General features: G+C 37.4%; 1 protein-coding gene across 5 annotated transcripts in view; it reads left to right on the forward strand.

Moving 5' to 3' along the window:
- The window catches only part of RNF2 (ring finger protein 2), a 107,317-nt gene that overhangs the window by 61,789 nt on the left and 25,942 nt on the right, over window positions 1-19,586 (forward strand). The window contains exon 1 of one of the 5 annotated variants that reach the window (XM_058274856.1): window positions 12,699-12,754. The exons of the other annotated variants lie outside the window; for them this stretch is intronic. The gene's annotated coding sequence lies outside the window, so the exon portion shown is untranslated. Of the gene's footprint in view, window positions 1-12,698; window positions 12,755-19,586 lie in introns of those variants that run through there. 5 annotated transcript variants of the gene reach the window in all.

Below are 19,586 nucleotides of genomic sequence, written 5' to 3' on the forward strand. Positions count from 1 at the left end.
CCCAAGTTAATATGTCACTTAGTATTTTCAGAAGTAGTTTAAGTGCTAAGAACAGGAAACAATTATTAATATTATTATAATTTTGAGTTATTTGTTTTTGTTAAAACTTGTCTAATTTTTTACTTTTGGAAAATTAAAAGAAGTAGAAAGAAAAAATTGTCCATACTTTCAAAGCTCAAGTTTAACTTGCTCCTTAACTTTGATGTATTTCCTTTTGGAAATTTTAAATTTTGTTTTGTTTAAAATTGTATTTTATATGTAGACCCAAATTTGTGTTTTTATTTTTAATCCTTGATATAAACATTTCCCGTGTCATAAGTAGTTTGGTAACATTTTTAATGATTGCATAATATTTCAGGTAGGTAGGTGTGCCATAGTGTAGTTAACCATTTCCTTGGAAGTGGTTGATCCTGCAATTCTTTTTTAGCTCTGTAGTTATGTTGATTGTAGGTAGGTATAACAATAACATTGTGGCAGTGGGCACTGAAAAGTGCCTAACTAGCATGACCTGTTGTTTTGATGTACGTACCTTTCCAGGAATGAATCTGTAATTATCTTTGATGGCAGTAGCTTCTTGTGCTGTACAATGGAAGAAAACTAAGAAGGAATTAGAGATGATAACCTCTGTTTCTCCTTTAAACTTGGAAATCCTCTTTTAGGTAAACAGTGTGGAACAAGAGTTCTTGACCTTCCTGGAGTCTAGGAATCTTTAAGGGTCCATGAATATTTGGAAATTTGTGTACGTGTGCTTTTGCGTTTTTTATTTGCCCCTTGAGGTGAGATTTCCTTGCTTTTATCAGATTCTCAAGGGGGGGACCAATGTCAGAAAAGTTAAGAACTATGGACTTAGAGGATTTTGTTAAAAAGTAAAGCAAGTGGGAAAACTGTAAAAAGTGTCTGAAATATTACCTGGTGTATTGAATTACTTTTCCCTTCCTTTTATTGTTCAGTAATATGTAATCAAGTCTTTCTCAGGAGGGAATGGGATTTACTACACTTTAGCCATTGAAGTTTTTTTCTTCATCATAATTGTACCACTCATTTTATGGTTTAGTCTTTTTAACATTGATTATTTGAAGAAGTCACATTAAGATTATGAAAGTCTAATTGCTAGTATGTAGCTTTGCCCTAATTGGCATATATTTTTTTCATTTTTGGGACTCTCTGTATTATTTCCAGAGCAATTGTTTGTTTGTTTTTTTTTAAAGAAGGTGCTGGATAGTGAACCCAGAACCTCGTACATGGGAAGCAGGTACTCAGCCACTGAGCTATATCCCTTCCCCACTAGATTTTTAAAGAGGTTTAGATCTATAATATATTGACTTGCTTAAAACCATGTTTTGTTTTGCTTTTTTTCCTCCTATTTGGTTGTCTCATTGCCTCTCCATGCAGGTCTGGGATGATGCCTTTTTTCTTTTTTTTCTTTTTTTACCAGGAGGTCCCAGTCCTCCATATGGTAAATGGGAGCTCAATTGCTGGAGCCACAGCTGCTTCCCACAGAGTCATGTTGATTTCTAGTTTATCTGAGTTGTGCCATAGTTTTGATGCTTTTGTCAATATAAAAGTTATGCTAATCTTTAGATTTATCAGAATGTAAGGCTTTTCCCATCTTTAAAGTTTCTGGTTTCTTTTTCATGTTCCCTTTTCCAAGTACCTTGCTTTCTTCTAGTCTTTGAACATGGAGCTACTTCTGCCATTATTTTTTTTTATTGGAGATCCAAAATCAGGGAGACCAAGAAGACCAAAAAATAAGAGATTAAATCAATTTTACCTTTTTGGAGTTGTTTTAAGGAACCCAGAATGAGAATTGAGGTCTCCTGATTCCCAGTTTGTGACTGCTGTTATTCCCCCATAGTTTTTTTCTGCAAAAGAAAATACGCATTCTTCGTTCCTTTGTTGTTGTTAGGATTTAACCAGATTTGTATAAAGTGGTAAACAGTGCCCATAGTAGCTGTTGTTATTAATAGCATTATTTCCTAGATCTGGAATTACTGGGTCTAAAAAGGTATGAATGTTTTTGTATATTTAGAAATGAATTGCCTCGTTCATTTCTAACAGGATATTCTGGTTGTTATTACTAGAGTATATAGGCATCAGCCTTCTGTTTTTCACCCTATTACCTTTAATCTTTTCTTTGCTTTTATGTGTTCCTGTCTCACCACAGATTTACTTTTTCAACAGTTTATAACATCCCCAGATATGCAGAACCTGTTGGCATATTTTCAGGGAAGTTGCTATTACTGTGATTGCCTACATTGTTACTTGGTAGAGCTCATGGGTGTTCATAAGCCTTTCTGCTACTCACAGGAATGCTGCTTGATGGGCATTTCTCTTCCCTGCAAAGGGTAATAACTTTGGTTATACCAACTTTTCAGAAGTTCTTGACTTCTGTTATTTGGGGCCTTGGACTAAAAGTTTAACTTGTTTTGTTAGCTTTGTCACCAATTATGAGCTTATGTAGATATTTAAGCTTTGCTTTATGCCGTAATTGTGTTTCATACTCCCCTCCCAAAGATAAATATTGGTCTGTCTGTGCCATTAAATCTGCAGATATTAATTGGGGGTCAGCATGTGTGGTAATATTGTAGAGCAATAGTTTATAGCCCACAGTTACTGCTATTACATCAGTGAGCCCCTCCTATGATATAGGTAGGTGTGGATGAAGTTGGTAGCCTCCCTTGCTCTTTTTAGGGACTCATAATTTTTATGCTCTGCCTAGGAAATTATCATTGTTATTTGTTCCTCTTGGTCTTAGGGCACCAGAAGAATTAAAAGTTGTTTCTCTGTAGGAATGTGATGAATTTCTGGGGTAAGTTTTTTTTTTTTTTTTTTTTTTTTAAAGATTTATTTATTTAATTCCCCCCCTCCCCGGGGGGTTGTCTTTTCTCTGTGTCTATTTGCTGCGTCTTGTTTCTTTGTCCGCTTCTCTTGTCGTCAGCGGCACGGGAAGTGTGGGCGGTGCCATTCCTGGGCAGGCTGCACTTTCTTTCGCGCTGGGCGGCTCTCCTTACGGGCGCACTCCTTGCGCGTGGGGCTCCCCTACGCGGGGGACACCCCTGCGTGGCACGGCACTCCTTGCGCACATCAGCACTGCACATGGGCCAGCTCCACACGGGTCAAGGAGGCCCGGGGTTTGAACCGCGGACCTCCCTTGTGGTAGACGGACGCCCTAACCACTGGGCCAAGTCCGCTTCCCTCTGGGGTAAGTTTTGGTGCGTGTCCAGGACTGAGAGCTGCAGTCGATCATTAGTTTGGCAGTAGGACACTTGATTCACATAATTGGCTGAAGCTGCAGAATGGAAATCACTTAAAAATCAAAGAGGTTCACCCATTCCTAGAAAAGTTAAAAAAATGTAGGCTGGCAGAACCAGTACATAAAATATCAGTGTAAGGAATGTCTTGTCAGGGGGAGAGACAATTAAGAATTCAGTAAATCAACAAAAATTGAAGGTTTTGATCAAAATGGGCAAAAAACAAATCAAAACACAAAAGAACAAAAAGTAAAATTTAAAACCCTTGATATATAGCCTCTAGCACCAAGGATACCAATTCAGAGGAGAATCTTTAGCTAGCTGATGGTTAAAAATATATGTATATTGGGAAATGGACTTTGGCCCAGTGGTTAGGGCATCCGTCTACCACATGGGAGGTCCACGGTTCAAGCCCCGGGCCTCCTTGACCCATGTGGAGCTGGCCCATACGCAGTGCTGATGAGCACAAGGAGTGCCCTGCCACATGGGTGTCCCCCGCGTAGGGGAGCCCCACGCGCAAGGAGTGCGCCCCATAAGGAGAGCCGCCCAGCGCGAAGGAGGGAGCAGCCTGCCGAGGAATGGCGCCGCCCACACTTCCCGTGCCGCTGACGACAACAGAAGCGGACAAAGAAACAAGACGCAGCAAAAAGACACAGAAAAAAACAGACAACCAGGGGAGGGGAGGGGAATTAAATAAATTTAAAAAAAAAAATCTTTAAAAAAAAATATATATATGTATATTAAAACAAGCTGGATGGATGTGGAAAAGTATGGATCAGCGATTCTCTTTAAGACAAAAAAAAAAAAAAAGTATGCAGAAAACCCTGACTATGACTTGGGAAGCTAGATATGAACTTTGATATATATTATGCTACTTTCTGATCTGCTTTAAATATGAAGGATTGGAGGAAACATATTGTTGTGGTCGAAATATTCACGTTGATGGAAGCTGCTAAATGTAGAATGCTTTCTTAGCTCAAGTGAATGGGACTGTCTTTAGGCACTGGATTATGCAGGACATTTAAGTAAGTTTTGATCCACAAAATTTTTGAGTTATTTGATCCAAAGAATATTGAGGTAGAGGGATCTTGAGGCTACTTAATATGAACTCTTCAATTTGCAAATGAGGAAACTGGATTCTAAGCTAAAGTGGTTATCCCTAGTTCACTCAATAATTTAGAAGCAACCTTTATTTCTCTTTGGAGTATTATTTGTAGAAAATTAGTGGCTACTCCTATTTTAGTTATCAAATTTCCTGTCATCGAATCTGTCTCCACCTAGTGGAAGCAAACATTGAGTGCCCTTTGATGTGCAAAAGTATCTAATTTTGATGAAGTCCAATTTATCTTTTCTTTTGTTGCCTGAGCTTTTGGTATCATAGTTATAAAACTGTTGCCAAATCCAGGTCCTGGATATTTTCCCTTGTTTTCTTCTAAGAGTTTTAAGGTTTAGCTCTTAAATTTGATCCAGTTTGAATTAATTTTTGTGTAGGAAAGGGACCAATTTCATTCTTTTGCCTATAGATGTCCAGTGTTTCCAGCAATATATTTTTTAAACAAATCAATATTACTGATACATACTAATAAAGCATACAAATCAACCAAAGTGTACAATCAACAATGTTTGGTATAATCACATAGTTGTTCATTTTCATTATTTCAATATCCCAGCAATATTAATTCAGTTGTTTCCCCTTTGAATGGTCTTACTCAGCCGTGTTGAAAATCAGTTGAACATAGAGTGAAGTTTATTTCTAGGCTCTCAGTTTTTTCCATTGGTCTTTATGTCTATCCTAATGCCAGCACCACACTTCTAATGACTGTAGTTGGTAGTAAAATTTGAAATTGGGGAGTGTGAGTCCTCCAACTTTGTTCTTTTTCATCATGTTTTTGGCTCTTTGGGGCCCCTTGCCATTCCATCTGAATTTGAAGATCATTTTTTCCATTTCTAAAAAAAAAAATGCTGTTGGGATTTTGATAGGGATTGCATTAAATCCGTGTATTGCTTTGGATAGCATTGTGATCTTAAGCCTTCTAGTCCTTGAATATGGGATGTTTGTTCCATTTATTTAGGTTCCTTTAATTTCTTTTGGCAACATTTTGTGTTTTCCAGTGTGGGAGAGTCTTGTACCTCCTTAGTTACATTTATTCTGGTTATTTTACTCTTTTTTCCCCCTTGAACTTTTTATTTTGAAATAATATCAAACTTACTGGGCTGTTGGAAAAATAGTACAAAACCCATACACAGAACTCCAACATACCCTTTCCTATACCCAGATCCACCAGTTTTTACATTTTACCAAAACATTTGGTGATTATTCTGTCAGTCCATCTACCTATTTGTCTGTTTTCTGAACATTGAGAGTAGGTTCTGGGAGGCAGACTTGGCCCAGTGGTGAGGGCATCTGTCTACCACATGGGAGGTCTGTGGTTCAAACCCAGGGGCCTCCTTGACCCATGTGCAGCTGGCCCACGCGCAGTGCTGATGCATACAAGGAGTGCCCTGCCACGCAGGGATATCCCCCGCGTAGGGGAGCCCCATGCGCAAGGAGTGCGCCCCGCAAGGAGAGCCACCCAGCGGGAAAGAAAGTGCAGCCTGCCCAGGAGTGGCGCCGCAAACACAGAGAGCTGACCCAACAAGATGACGCAACAGAAAGAAACAGATTCCCATGCCGCTGACAACAACAGCAGTGAACAAAGAAGAAGATGCAGCAAATAGACACAGAGAACAGACAACTGGGACGGGGGAAGGGGAGAGAAATAAATCTTAAAAAAAAAAGAATAGATTCTGTACATCGTACTCCTTGAACACACGGTACTTCCTTGTACATTTCCTAAGAACAGTGTAACCACCATGGCTATAGTTAAACAAGGTCAGGAACTTTAACATTGATATAAAACTGACAGTCTATACCCGCCCCCCTCCCCCAATCCCAGTACCATTGTTTTGGGACTTTTCTGTTATTAGATCCAGTCCAGGATTATTATATATTGCTCTGATTGTCATGGTCTCTTTAATTCTCTCTCTGTTTTTAAAATGCAGAAACATAAACAACTTTATTTCTCCCACCTCACCAACTCTTAATGGTAATTCATTGAAATCAGTCACATTGACAATGCTGTGCTAACCTTACCACATCCATTACCAGAACTTTCCCATCACCCTAAACAGAAACTGTGGCCAATATGTATTGTCCTCATTTCCCTCTCCCCATCCCCCTATTCCTGTTACCCAGTTCTCTACTTTATTTCTCTTGTGTGTTTGCCTATTCTAGATATTTCATAGAAGTCGATTTATACAATACCTGTCCCTTTGGGTCTGGCTTATTTCACTCAAATGTGACATCTTCAGGGTTAATTGGTTTTGGAACATGTCTCAACACCTCATTCCTTTTTAAAGGCTGAATATTCTCATGTGTGTCTATACTACATTTTGTGTATCCATTCACCTGCTGGTGAGTATTTGGATTGCTTCCACTTTTGGCAGTTGCAAATAATGCTTCTATGAACATTGGTGTTCAAATATCTGTCTGAGTCCCTGCTTTCAGTTCTTTGGCCTTTTTCTTGATTCAGTGTTTGTATGGTTGCTGTAAACCTTTGACTTGTTTTTCAGAGTTATGGCAAAGTTGGTTCAGATATAGTTTCTACTTTTTTTTTTTTTCTATTTCTGTGGAGTTGGAGCTGCCTACTCCACCATTTTGCTCCACCATTTTGCTGACGTCACTCTGCCCTGGGAAACCGTTTATGTAGGATAACTTTTTATTGCCATAGTTAAAGTCAGTATGAATGGTTAGCCACATCTGCACAGGGGGGAAAGTTCAGGGACTTCTAGTACCTGTAGAAATGCCAGGAATTTCCTTAGGTTATTAAAATGTTAGTCTTTAGCTTGGGCAGTGGTCTTAATCCTGGCTGCACATTAAAACCATCTACCTGGCTTTCATACCATACTGGGGGTCTACCAATGGAGATGTTGATTCAGTTGGTCTGAAATGGGACCTGATATCAGGATTGTTTAAAAGCTTTCCAGGTGATTGCCTTATGCAGCCAAATTCGAGAGTTAGTTCTCTAGAGGAAGAGTGTTGTTCCTGTAGGTGCATTTAATTTTCTTTTGGCAGGAGAGAAGTAAGACTCCACTGGACAAGTCACCCAAAGTTCATATTTTATTTTCTTCCACTTCCCTGTAGACTTTCTCTTGACATTTGTGTTCACTTGGTCTATTAGTTCCCTATTGCTGCTGTAATAGATTGCTATATATTAGTGGCTGAAAACAAACCAATTTTTAAAATCTTACACTTCTGGAAGTCAGAAGTTTGAAATGGGTTTTGTGGAATTAAAATCAAGGTTCTAGCAAGCCTGTATTCCTTCTGGAGGCTCTGGAGAGAATCAATTTCCTTGACTTTTCTCGTTTCTAGAGGCTATTGGCAATTCTTTGCCGGTGACCTCTCTTCATCTTTAAACCCATAGTGTAGCATCTTTATATCTTTCTCTTTGATTCCCTGCTTCTTCCATCACATGTCCTTTTCTTACTCCTATACTGACCCTTTTGATTACATCGCCCCCTCCCAGATAATTCAGGATAATCTCCCCATTTTAAGATCCTTAATTTAAGTGTCTGTTGTCAAAAGTAAGATAACATATTAACACGTTCTGAGGATTAGAATGTCCATACCTTTGGGGACCCATTATTCAGCCTGTCACAATTGCATACTTAATTTATTAATTCCATTTACAAATGGAATATTTTTTTTTTTTTTTACAAATGGAATATTTTAGTTAAATTGACACCATATTGTAGCCCAAAGTAAATTAGCTTTTATGTAGTAGGTTATGATTAATCTTTGTTAACCTAAGGAGCAATCTGTAGTTTCTATTTTATTGTTAGGAATGTAGGTCGCATAAGATAGGGTAGTGTGTCTCATTTTTATTATGAAAACAATAATAGCTATCATATATTCTTCACAAAATCCTATGAAATAGAAACTTAATTCCAACTCTGACAAGATTTTATACTTTGATTTTTGGAATGTCTTGGAAGAGTGTTTTTATATAGCAGGGTTGAAGCTCAGTAGGTTTCTTCTTGCCCAGTAGTATTACTGATGACTTGTTTTTGACCCAGATGCTCATAATTCATAATGGTACATGGTGGGATCATTTTGAATAATATTTATCCTGAACCTGTATATATAGTTAATGGGCCCAGCATTTCTTTTGATCCTTTCCTCACTTTTTCTTCTCATACTACAAATTCTTTTATGGTCTTAACTACTATAAACTGAAATTTCTCACTAGAATCTTTCATGCTTCAGGCATGTTTATCCAGGTCCTTAAAGTTCAAACCTGAATTCAGCTTCTTAACCTTTCCTAGGAGACATGCACCATTTTCTATTTACTGTCTCATTTTTTAGCATCATCATGAGCACAACCTCAAACTTGGGAGATATGCTTTTATTCTTCTGTTTCTCATTTCCTACATCCTTTGTATTTTACAGCCTAAGTATTTCTCAGGTCTGCTCTTTCTAGTTCATCTTTATTAACAGCCCTAGTTTAGGCATTTTTCATCTCTTGTTTGGGTTATTGCGCAAGCTCTTAAAGTGGTATAGTTGTCTCTCTCAAATTCAGTTTCCATACTGTTGCCAGAGTTGATCGGTTTTTCTAAAATGCAAATATGACCTTGTCATTCCACTGTGAACCTTTCCTACCATCTCTGCATGGCGTATTTAGGCCCTCACTAATTTTTTGCCCACAGCTTAATTCACAAGCCTTAATTGAGCCATGTGCTACTACTTCCTAGCTCCTTTCACTCATTTAATAGTGAACTACTTGGGGTTTCCCAAACTTACTTTGTAAGTCCTTCTAAACTGCTTTTGTTTTTTTCCTTTCTAGGTTAACTTCCACTTAACTAAAGCCCCTTTTCTCTAAGAAACCTTTTCTGATTTGTGAGCTTCCATTTAACTACTACTTTGTGCTCTTGTAGTATTTTCCAAATTGTATTGAGAACATGTTCAGGGCCTGTCTGCTACACTAGCCAATAAACTCTTGGAGGGTCTCATTTTCTAACACATGGACCTTAATAAATGTTTCCTAAACTTTTGAACTCAACTGTTTTTCATCACTGTTAGCTTTTACTGTAGATGGACAAAGGGATAGAAAGAAAACAAGACTGGTGGTGATAGAATAACCAGTATAGGCCTTTTGGTAGATGCTTCCCTCCTTCCAGCCTTTACTGGGGAAAGACTGAATTGGGCCATTAAAAAAGTATGAGTGGGGGTGGGTGGAAGGTGGTACTTTTGGGGGAGATACAATAGTGATAGGTGATGGGAGATGTATGGTAGGTGCGCACAGATCACATTAAATTATTTAGATCTGCATTATAAGTGAAGCTTTGGAAACAATCTTAAAAATATTTATTTTCCTGTAACGATAACCCAATTATATTGAGACTTAAAAGCATTAACTTGTTACCAGCACTCAAAAACTTAAGGCTGGATAGTGGAAATTTTCCAAATCACCTTTGAACTGTTCCTGCTCTTGTTGTAGAATTTGAGAGAGGTTCAGTTATTTGCATATAGAAAGGCCAGGACTCAGGAATGATTCTGAGAAGGAAAAATGGTTTATTGACTGCCGACCGGACTCAGGAGCTTTCTGTTGCAAACCCGAGCCCTGAACAAGATTTTCAAGTTCCTTTTATACAGGATAAGGGCTAAATCATTCTTTGTTTCAGTGCTCTATAGGTTTGAATTAGCATATATCTTCCACATCCTAGGTAAGCCTTTAGCATGGACTTCATACATTCTAGATAAGCTTTTAGCACATTTGGTTTGCATTTTCCTTGAATATTTAAAGTTTATAGAGTTTGCATTGCTTAACTGTTTCTCCGGACTGGAGTCGTTGCCATGGTCACCAAGGGCAGGACTGCAGCCTCTTACCGTCCCACACCCACAAGTCAGGACAGACGGCTTAGGCTTAGGTTATCTTCAAAGAGACAAAGAGTCTCCCACCCATAGCCCACATCACTCTATATTCTGCAATGTGGAAAAGATATACTCTAATTAGGAATTGATTGTATCTTTTTAAATAAAGAAGCATTTTGGTTTCAAAGTAATTTAGATGAATTTTTCAGATTTTAGTACATTGACAACTTTTTTCAATAAAATATTTTCATTGTGCCTTTAGAAGCTTACTTAAATTATTAATGTCTGTCTTACAGCTGTGGTTTTAGATTAAATTGCTGAAAGTGGTTTTTATGAGGTGATACTGCAGGCAATGCTATGATGGCAGTTGGATTGCTTACTCAGAATTTATTATTGTTCCCTCCTTTGCGTAGTCTTGAGTAAATTTCTAAAATTTAACACCTGTGTCCTATATGCAAGCAACACTTTAATTAAGGAATAAATTGTTTGCTTATTCATAAGTTGTGAAATATAATGGGTGAGGAAAGGAAAAATACTAAATATTGGGAGAGTTCATTAAATGTGACTTATTTACTTCACTCTGTTCAGAGGGACCAATAACCATGGTTATGCAAGAAAAAGATAAATTCTTTATCCATTCCCCCTTTCCTCCCCAAAAAAGCTTCTTAGTTGCCTTTTAATGCATAGTGATTAGGGAAGTAAAACTTAATCAAATGAAGAAAAATGGGATAATCGAAGTAATTTAAAAGTGATTGCATTTTCTGATATATACTTTATAATATAAAGACTTAAATGGAGGCAGGGGGAGTTGGTTATGTATATTTGTTATGTTAACAGTTACCCTGATGTTTGGCAAGTGTGATAGGCTGAAAAATGACCCCCAAAAGATATCTATGTCCTAATCCCTGGAATTGTAAATATTGCTTTGTTGGAAAGGGTGTCTTTACAAATGTGATTAAGTTAAGCATTTTGCCTTGAGGAGGTTGTCCTGGATTGTCAAAATAGGCCTTAATGCCATCACAAATGCCCGTGTTAGAAGCAAGAAAATTACAGACAGAAGAGGAGGTGACATTGTGATCCCAGGGGCAGAGATTAGAATGATGTAGCCCCAAGGCAGGGAATGCAGGCATCCAAAGCTGAAAGAGGAAAGGATCAGATTCTCTAGAGGCTCTGGAGGCAGTATAGCACTGTCTTGATTTCAGCCCAGTGATAGAGAGTTCAAATTTCTGGCCTGCAGAAATGGGAGAATAAATTTCTCGTTTTAAGGCACCAAATTTATGGTACTTGGTTACAGCAGCCACAGGAAACTAATACTGCAAGCATTTTTAATAGTGTAAAATGGTCACTTCTAAATAACCCCATTTACTTAAATTATTTCTCCTTTTGGGGGTATAAATTGCTTATTCATAAGACTTTGGTTTTATTTTAGATGTGCTGAATAGATGAGACAATATTTATGATTAAAGCAGCTGGTAAATATATTTAGGCACAGAACTCTGAAGCACAAAGTAAGTTTACATTTAAACTTTTTTTTTTTTGAGAAGTTTTGTTCACTCTGACGGTTCCCTTGCAGCTGCTTTCATATAGCTACACTATAGTAAGAATACAGTTCAGATTCCTAGAATTTTATAATTTTACAATTTACAATTTTACAATTTCGTTTCTCTTGCCTACAGATCTGCTATTTAATATGAATTCCTCTTTCACCCATATTATAGAAAATCTTCACTTGAAGCTGTAGCTCAAGAGTCAAGTTCTGAGTTCACTATGACGCAGCATGTGACAGGGTCTGACTTGAAACTTTTTTTGAGAGTCCGATCAAAGGATATAGCCCATAAAATTCTCTACACTTTAGCCCGTATCCGTTTACCATCAAAGAATCATCTCCAAAATTTTGTTGGGGAGGGTGAGTGATCCAAGAAACATTCACTTGAATGTTTCTGAATATTCTGAAATGCTGTGCTTCAAGATGGCCTTCCCTTATGTCATCTAGTGCCCCTTTTACAAAGAATTCACAAGTTTTTTTCCTGGAATTTTAACCAGTTAAGTCTATCCATGTTCTCTTTTTGCTTTACAGTTCTGGAACCACACTTGGTATTCAGCAGCATACAGACTTCTAACAGTAGACAACTGTCAAAGAAATTGGTCCTTTCTGGCAGTTTTTGTTGGAGAATAAGCCTTAAATAAGTAGTCTTGGATTAACCTATCCATTGACTTCTATCATTTCAGGCACATAAGTTAACATCCTTTTAAGTCCAGTATTTTCTTCTCTGAAATAACTTATTTATTCCTTTGAAAGGTAGATGAATGAATGTGTTAATGTATAATTCTTAATAAGTTAGATGGTGGCTAAGTCATTTTTTCCTAGTCTTTTACATATTAGGGACTGAGAAATAAGAATGCTTATTTATTGAAATAAATGAATGGGATGATATTCTCTCAGTTTTATGGCTATCACTTTGAGAATGTACCAGATACTTTATATGAACATCTCATTCAGCTTTGCCAATGACCCTGAAAAATCTTATCACTCTGCAGATTAAAGAAGAAAGCCTTTGAGAGGTTGAGAAATTTGCCTCTGTATCTACAGACAGTAAGTACCAGGGCTAGAATATAAACCCAAGTTTTCAAAAATCATTTACCATGCTTCCTACCTGACTAATTTGCTGTATCATACATAAGGATATCCCTAAAATACAAAGTTCTGTGCTCTTACTATTGAGGAATTTGTGGCAGACATGGAAAGCGTCTGTATTACTTTGCTTGCTAGGTACTATTAAATGAATATATTTGTAGAAACAATGTTATAATTAGTGGTTAGGTTCCTAGGCCAGTCTTCAAAAGACTAACTCACAATGTAGTGAAACTAGTATATAAGTACAGATTTTCCAGTATTTTAGGCACTTAAGTATAATGTCTTTAATGGAAAAACTTACAGTGAAATTTTTGAAAAAAATTTTAAGGTGCCAGAGCCAGGGATTGATACTGGGACCTCGGGACCTCATATGTGGGAAGTAGGCGCTCAACCACTGAACCACATCCACTCCCCAAGAATGAAAATTTTAGTTTCAAATTGGGGACTTTGTTCTGAAAAAATTATATTCATTTACAAACATGTATTATTATTCTGAAAGCCTGAATAAGGGTAAGTAATGGGAACCAAATTCTATATGCTAGAGTGCTAAATATTTAAAACCTATGCTTATTTATATTATACTAAAAGTAGATACAAGTCTCTGGGGCAGAGAGATTATGACTCATGGCAATTATTGCACTGGTTCCCTTATACCCATTTCCTCTCCCCAGGCAAAGTGATGAGAACTGATGTCATCCTACATATATCAGGGTCTGTTTGGTAGGCGAAGAACTCTGAAAATGTGACTCTGGGAGTTTATATGCAGGATTTCCACCTCCTGTCCTGAGTGGAAGAGAAACCAGTACTCAGCTCCCTAATATAAACAAATTCTCCTTGGGAGGAGAGATCCTATGTTCTTAGTATTTGGGGTGTAAATAACTCTTGGGGGGTGCACAAGGAGTGGGGTAAGACAAGTCTTAGAGATTACAACCTCTGAAATGTTCTCAGAGTCTGGGGAGTCATCCTCTGAAAATGTAAACATATATCTCCGGAAAGGTAAATCTTTTTCTATTCAATTATCTTTTAAGCTTCAGGGCTTTGTTCAGAAAGCTCTAACTGTGCAGAAACATAAATACAGTATTTTCTCCACACATAGAAAACAGACCAACTATTAAGTCTTCTTTTCTCTTACCCTTATGAAGTGACTTTTGAAAATGTGAAATGTTAAGGTTGCCTGATTTGAGCTCCTCTTTGCATTTAGTTATCACCATTGTTGAGTTCTTCAGTAAATGTTTATAAATTACTATATAGCAGGCACAATGTTAAATACTGAAAATATTGTGAATGAAATCGGCAACTGCCCTGCTTTCAGAGATCTCAGGGACTATACAAGTGCTTTGGTAAAAAAAAAAAATGGAAGGACATGAGAGAAAGAATGGCAAAGTTAGAATTTCATTTGAAAGGAAACCTTTTCTGAAAAGGTGACTTTTAAACTGAGGCCTTACTCAAAAGAAGGAGCCAGCCAAGGGAAAATCTGGGCAGAAGAGAGCATTCTGTTCCAGGGACAAGGTAGTTAAAATGAAAATTTTAACGTGAGAATGGGCTTGGCAAGGTAAAGAGAAAGATGGCAAGTATGGCTGAAACATGGTGAACAGAACTGAAAATCACCAGCACTTACCATTTAGGTGTTTGGATTTGTTTTTAATTTCTTAAATAGGATTGTACTATGCATTTTGCTCTACAACTTGCTATTTAAAAAAAAAAAACACTTTATGTTGTGTTCATATGTTAGGTTCCGTTTCACATACATGTAACTATATAGTATTCTGTATATGGATATATCCTAAATAGCTATTTCCTGTGGGTGGGTATAAGTAGATTTTTATGATTTTTTGCTCTTAACAACCAATGCTGCGATGGCCACCCTTTACATATATTTATAAATACCTGTACAAGAATTCTTGTTAGGTAGATTCCTAAGAGAGTCATTATCACATCAAAACTTAAGTCCAGAGGGAAAAGTGCATTAAAATTTTTGATATATGCACTGCTCTGAGAGGTAAAAATTCAGCCAGTATAGCAGAGTAAGGGTTATTTTAGCATAGACTTGGCATTTTTTTCTGGTAGAGAGAGTCAGTTTGGTCTTTTGTTGTATTTTTGTTCGCTGAATACTGTCTTTTGATTCACAACAATTCGTTTTACTGATTTTTAAAAAAAGAATAAGTAAACATTATTTTAGAGTTTTAAAGTATGTGTATGTAAATGGCATAATGTACTAAAGTTCTGATATGTCTATTATACTTCCAAAGAACATAGATAATGACATCAAGCAGTAAATTTTTAATTGTATGTTCATCAAAGATAGTAAATTTAAAGATGGGGAATGCCATCTTCATAGAGATTTCTATAGTTGCTGGATTCATCCATTCCATGAGTATGTTCCTAAACTAAATCGTTGAACTTTAACTGCCATATTGTGCCACCCCCGAAACTATGTAAATTTATACTTGGAATGATTTGAGAATTTCTATTTCTGTACATTCTTTCTTAACACTAGATATTATCAGTCATTTTAATTTTTGATAATATAAATTTACATGTAGAACATACCTAGCATTGTTTTGATTTTCAATTTCATGATTATTTATGAAGTGAAGCTCAAATTAATTTTTATTGGCCACTTTATTAATTAGCCATTCCTCATTTCTGCCTATAATTGAGTTATTTTTGAAGTTAGTTTGGGAGGACTTGGTATATATGATGGATACCAGCCTCTATAAATTAAATATGTTGTAAATATTTTCTCCTTGTCTATTGTGTATCTTTTTTTAATCCACAATTTTATTTTTCATTCTTGCCACTAGGAGTCATTGTGTTGTGTTTTTTTTTTTTTTTTGCGTTGTACACGTAAGCACCTCTCTTGCCCAAATAGATTTCAATTTCATCTCAAGTATAAACACCTTCAATTTTAAGAAGAGCTGAGTGCTCCCTCCCTCTGGTTCCAAGACCTCACTTATCACCAGCAAAAATGGCGCTGGACCAGAGCCTTCCAGGCATGTTTGCTGTTTTAGCAGTCCTGTTTGCCAGCATGTTGCAAGATGGCAGAAACAGCTGTTGCTTATTATGAACCTTTATTAAAAGTCTTCTGGGAATTGCATCTTGCTTATATTACCTTCCTAATCCCAAAATAGTCTTAAGAATATCTACCCACCCACCTCCACTTTTCTGGATTCTGGAATTTATTTTTACTCATTTGTTTGGTACATCAAATTTATTTTCAGATTCTTAAGTTTTGTTCTCCCTCTGCTTTAAAAAACCCTAACAGTTTTCATAAATTCACGTGCCTTTTTTTACTTTTTATTTTGAAATATTTTCAAATTTACTGGACAGTTAAAAGAACAACACAAACCTCATATAGAGAACAACATACCCCTAACACCCTCAGTTCCTACCCCAGATATCCATATCCACCTAATAAGATTTTTTTTTTTGAGGTACCAGGGCTGGGCATTGAACCCAGGGCTTCATATGTAGGAAGCTGGCGCTCAATCGCTGAGCCACATTGTCTCCCCTGAGTTGTTTTTTTTTTATTTCTTTGCTTGTCATTTGTTGTTGGTTTTGTTTTTTTTTTTTTTTTTAAGGAGGATCAGGAACCAAACCCCAGAACCTCCCATGTGGGAAGCAGGCGCTCTACTGCTTTAAACCATATCCACTCCCTACCTAATAACCATTTGATTTATTTGTCCTGTCAGTTGATCTATCAATTTATATATTTTTCAATCCATTTTCTGAACACTTGAGTGTAGGATGTATGCATCTTGCTCATTGAACAGTTAATACTACTATGTATATTTCTTAAGAGCAAGGATATTCACTTATATAACCACGTTAAGGGCGGTTATCAAATTCAAGAAATTTAACATTGATATAAAATTTACACTCCATATTCCAACTTTTTATGTCCCAGTAATGTCCCTTTGATCCTTTTTTCCTCCCCTGTCAGGACCCATCCATGATCATGTAGTGCATTTAATTATCATTGTCTCTTTATCTCTTTAGTAGTTCCTTTTCTTTTAAATTATGGGAACATACATATACTATATAAAATTGTCTATTTCAGGCATATCATTGAGTGGTATTAATGGTATTCCATTAATCATATTCACAATATTGTGGTACCCTCATCACCTTCCTTAACCCTTTACCATCTTCCCTAACAAAAACCCTATATGCATTATGCATCAACTCCTAATTCTTCTGCCTGCCGCCCTTGGCAACCTGTCTTCTTTTCTGTTTCCAAGAGTTTGCACATTTTTGGAGATTTTCTTTGCTTAAATTTAACACCATAAACCTATAACAGTTTCATTGGCTTTGATATGCACTTAACTCCAGTAGTATACACAAACTGTGTTCCTATACCCCTCTGTCCTCCCACCTTTAGGTAGTCCTTGTCACAAATTACGTCCATATGAGTCATAAGTTTCTGATTTATCATTTTTTTAATGCATTTGCCTGTTAGGTCTGGTAGGAAGTAAAAAAGTGGAGTTACAAACCAAAAATACAATAATGCTGTTATTTATGATTACCCATCTCCTTACCCTCACTGGAAATCTTTATTTTTTCATGCAGCTTCTATCATCTGTTGTACAATCAGTGGTGTTCGGTTTGGTCGCATAGTTGTGCATTCATGACTTCAACTATTATTAGAGCATTTTCACTATTTCAATATTAAAAATAATTTTTAAAAAACCACAAAATTCTTCACCTTTCAGTGTCTCTGTGCTTCCTTTGCTGTACATACATTTATACTTATGTGACACATTGCTTCTCCTGTGATTTTCAGAATTGTTATCTTTACCACTTGAAAGCTTGATTGGCACAGCATGGGTCCATTTGGATTAATCCACTTTGGAGTTCGTTGAGTTTCTTGGATGTGTATAATCACATCTTTTTTAAACTTGGGACGTTTACAGCCATAATTTCTTTTATTATTATTATTTATCATTCATTTTATTTCTCTCTCCTTCCTCCCCCCCACCAGTTGTCTGCTCTCTGTGTCCATTCGTTGTGTGTTCTTCTGTGACCGCTTCTATCCTTATCAGCGGCACCCAGAATCTGTGTTTCTTTTTGTTGCATAATCTTGCTGTGTCAGCTCTCCGTGTGAGCAGTGCCATTCTTAGGCAGGCTGCACTTTCTTTTGCACTGGGTGGCTCTCCTTACAGGGCACACTCCTTGCACGTTGGGCTTCCTTATGCAGGGGACACCCCTGCATGGCATGACACTCCTTGTGTGCATTAGCACTGCTCATGGGCCAGCTCCACACGGGTCAAGGAGGCCTGGGGTTTGAACCGCGGACCTCCCATGTGGTAGGTGGATGCCCTGTACATTGGGCCAAGTCCGCTTCCCTGTAATTTCTTTGACTATTCTTTCTGCCCTGTTTTCTCTTCTTCTTCTGGAATCCCAAAATGCATATATTTCCCACCCCCCCACTCCCATGGCTCCCTGGTATGTTTGCTTGTTGTTTGTGCTCATTGTTTTTGCTTGTTGTCTACTCATTGTTTTTTTCTTTAGAGATACTGGGAACCGAACCCAGGACCTCCCATCTGGGAGGTAGGCACTCAACTGCTCCATCCACATCCGTTCCCATAAATATATATTGGTGTGCTTGATGATGTCTCACAGGTTTTTCAGGTTCTGTTCACTTTTTCTTCATTCTTCTGCTTTGCAGACTGAATGATTGCAGTTGTCTCTTCTGGTTCTTTTAAGTCTTCTGCCAGCTCCAATTTGCTCTTGAACCCCTCCAGGGGATTTTTAATTTCTGTTACTTTGGTCTTCAACTCAGTTTTGTTCTTTTACATAATTTCTACCTCTACAGTTACATTCCCTTTGTATTCCATCCGTTGTTTTCCTGATTTCCTTTAGTTCTTTGTCTACATTTTCCTTTAGCTCTTTGAGCATATTTAGGACCATTTTTAAAAAAGTCTTTGATATGTGCCAAACCTGGTCCTTCTCATTTACAGTATTGAATGCTTCAACCACATCTTTTACATGGACCATCTCTTCCTGTTTCTTTGTATATTTTGTAGCCTTTGGTGGAAATCTGGACATTTTGATATTTTAATTTGTTATTGGTATAATTTAGGCTCTGTAGGTGCTGTTCTTAAGTTTGTATTAAGATAGTGTTGAGACAGTTTTCATTGATTGCTAGACACTATAACTACAAAAAAAGGAAAACACTTTTTCCAGCAGATTGTTCTCCTTCAAGGCTTATCCATACAATGAGTTTAAAGAACAGCTCTAGGCCAAAGTGCAGGGGCCTCCCTGATCCTTTCTGTGCATGCATCTTGTCTCCTGTCTTTCCCTGTGTCCCTAACATTTGCCCCACTTAACATTGTTACAGCTGTCCTCTCTTTCTTAGGAAACAGTTCCTCAGAGCACTGTCCAACTTCAGCAACCTTTCCCCAGGTAGCTTGATTGCTCTCTCATAGGGTTCTGTAGAACTCTGAACTGCCTTCTATACTGCAGGGCAGGTTCCCTCAGGCCACAGCCAGATAGATTGGGCTAGACATTCAAGTTCCCATATGTGCACAGGGATTACTCTGCTCCTTCCAGAACCCTGACCAGTAGTCATCACTGGGAGTTCTGGCCTGCTCCACATCTAGAGCGAGGAATGGAGAAAAGGCTATTTAGGATGCCAGGAGAGCCTACTGCTTTTAGAGGTCTTTTTTTCTTGATAGTTGTGTTACTGCAGTCCTTTCAACTGTTTTCTGGAACTTTGAGAAAGATGTTTCTTTCAGTTTTTGCTAGTTATCTGAAACTTCCTTTGGGAAACAGAGCATTGAATCATCTC

Source organism: Dasypus novemcinctus, chromosome 13 (genome assembly GCF_030445035.2).
Source record: "Dasypus novemcinctus isolate mDasNov1 chromosome 13, mDasNov1.1.hap2, whole genome shotgun sequence".
NCBI classification, from domain to species: domain Eukaryota; kingdom Metazoa; phylum Chordata; class Mammalia; order Cingulata; family Dasypodidae; genus Dasypus; species Dasypus novemcinctus.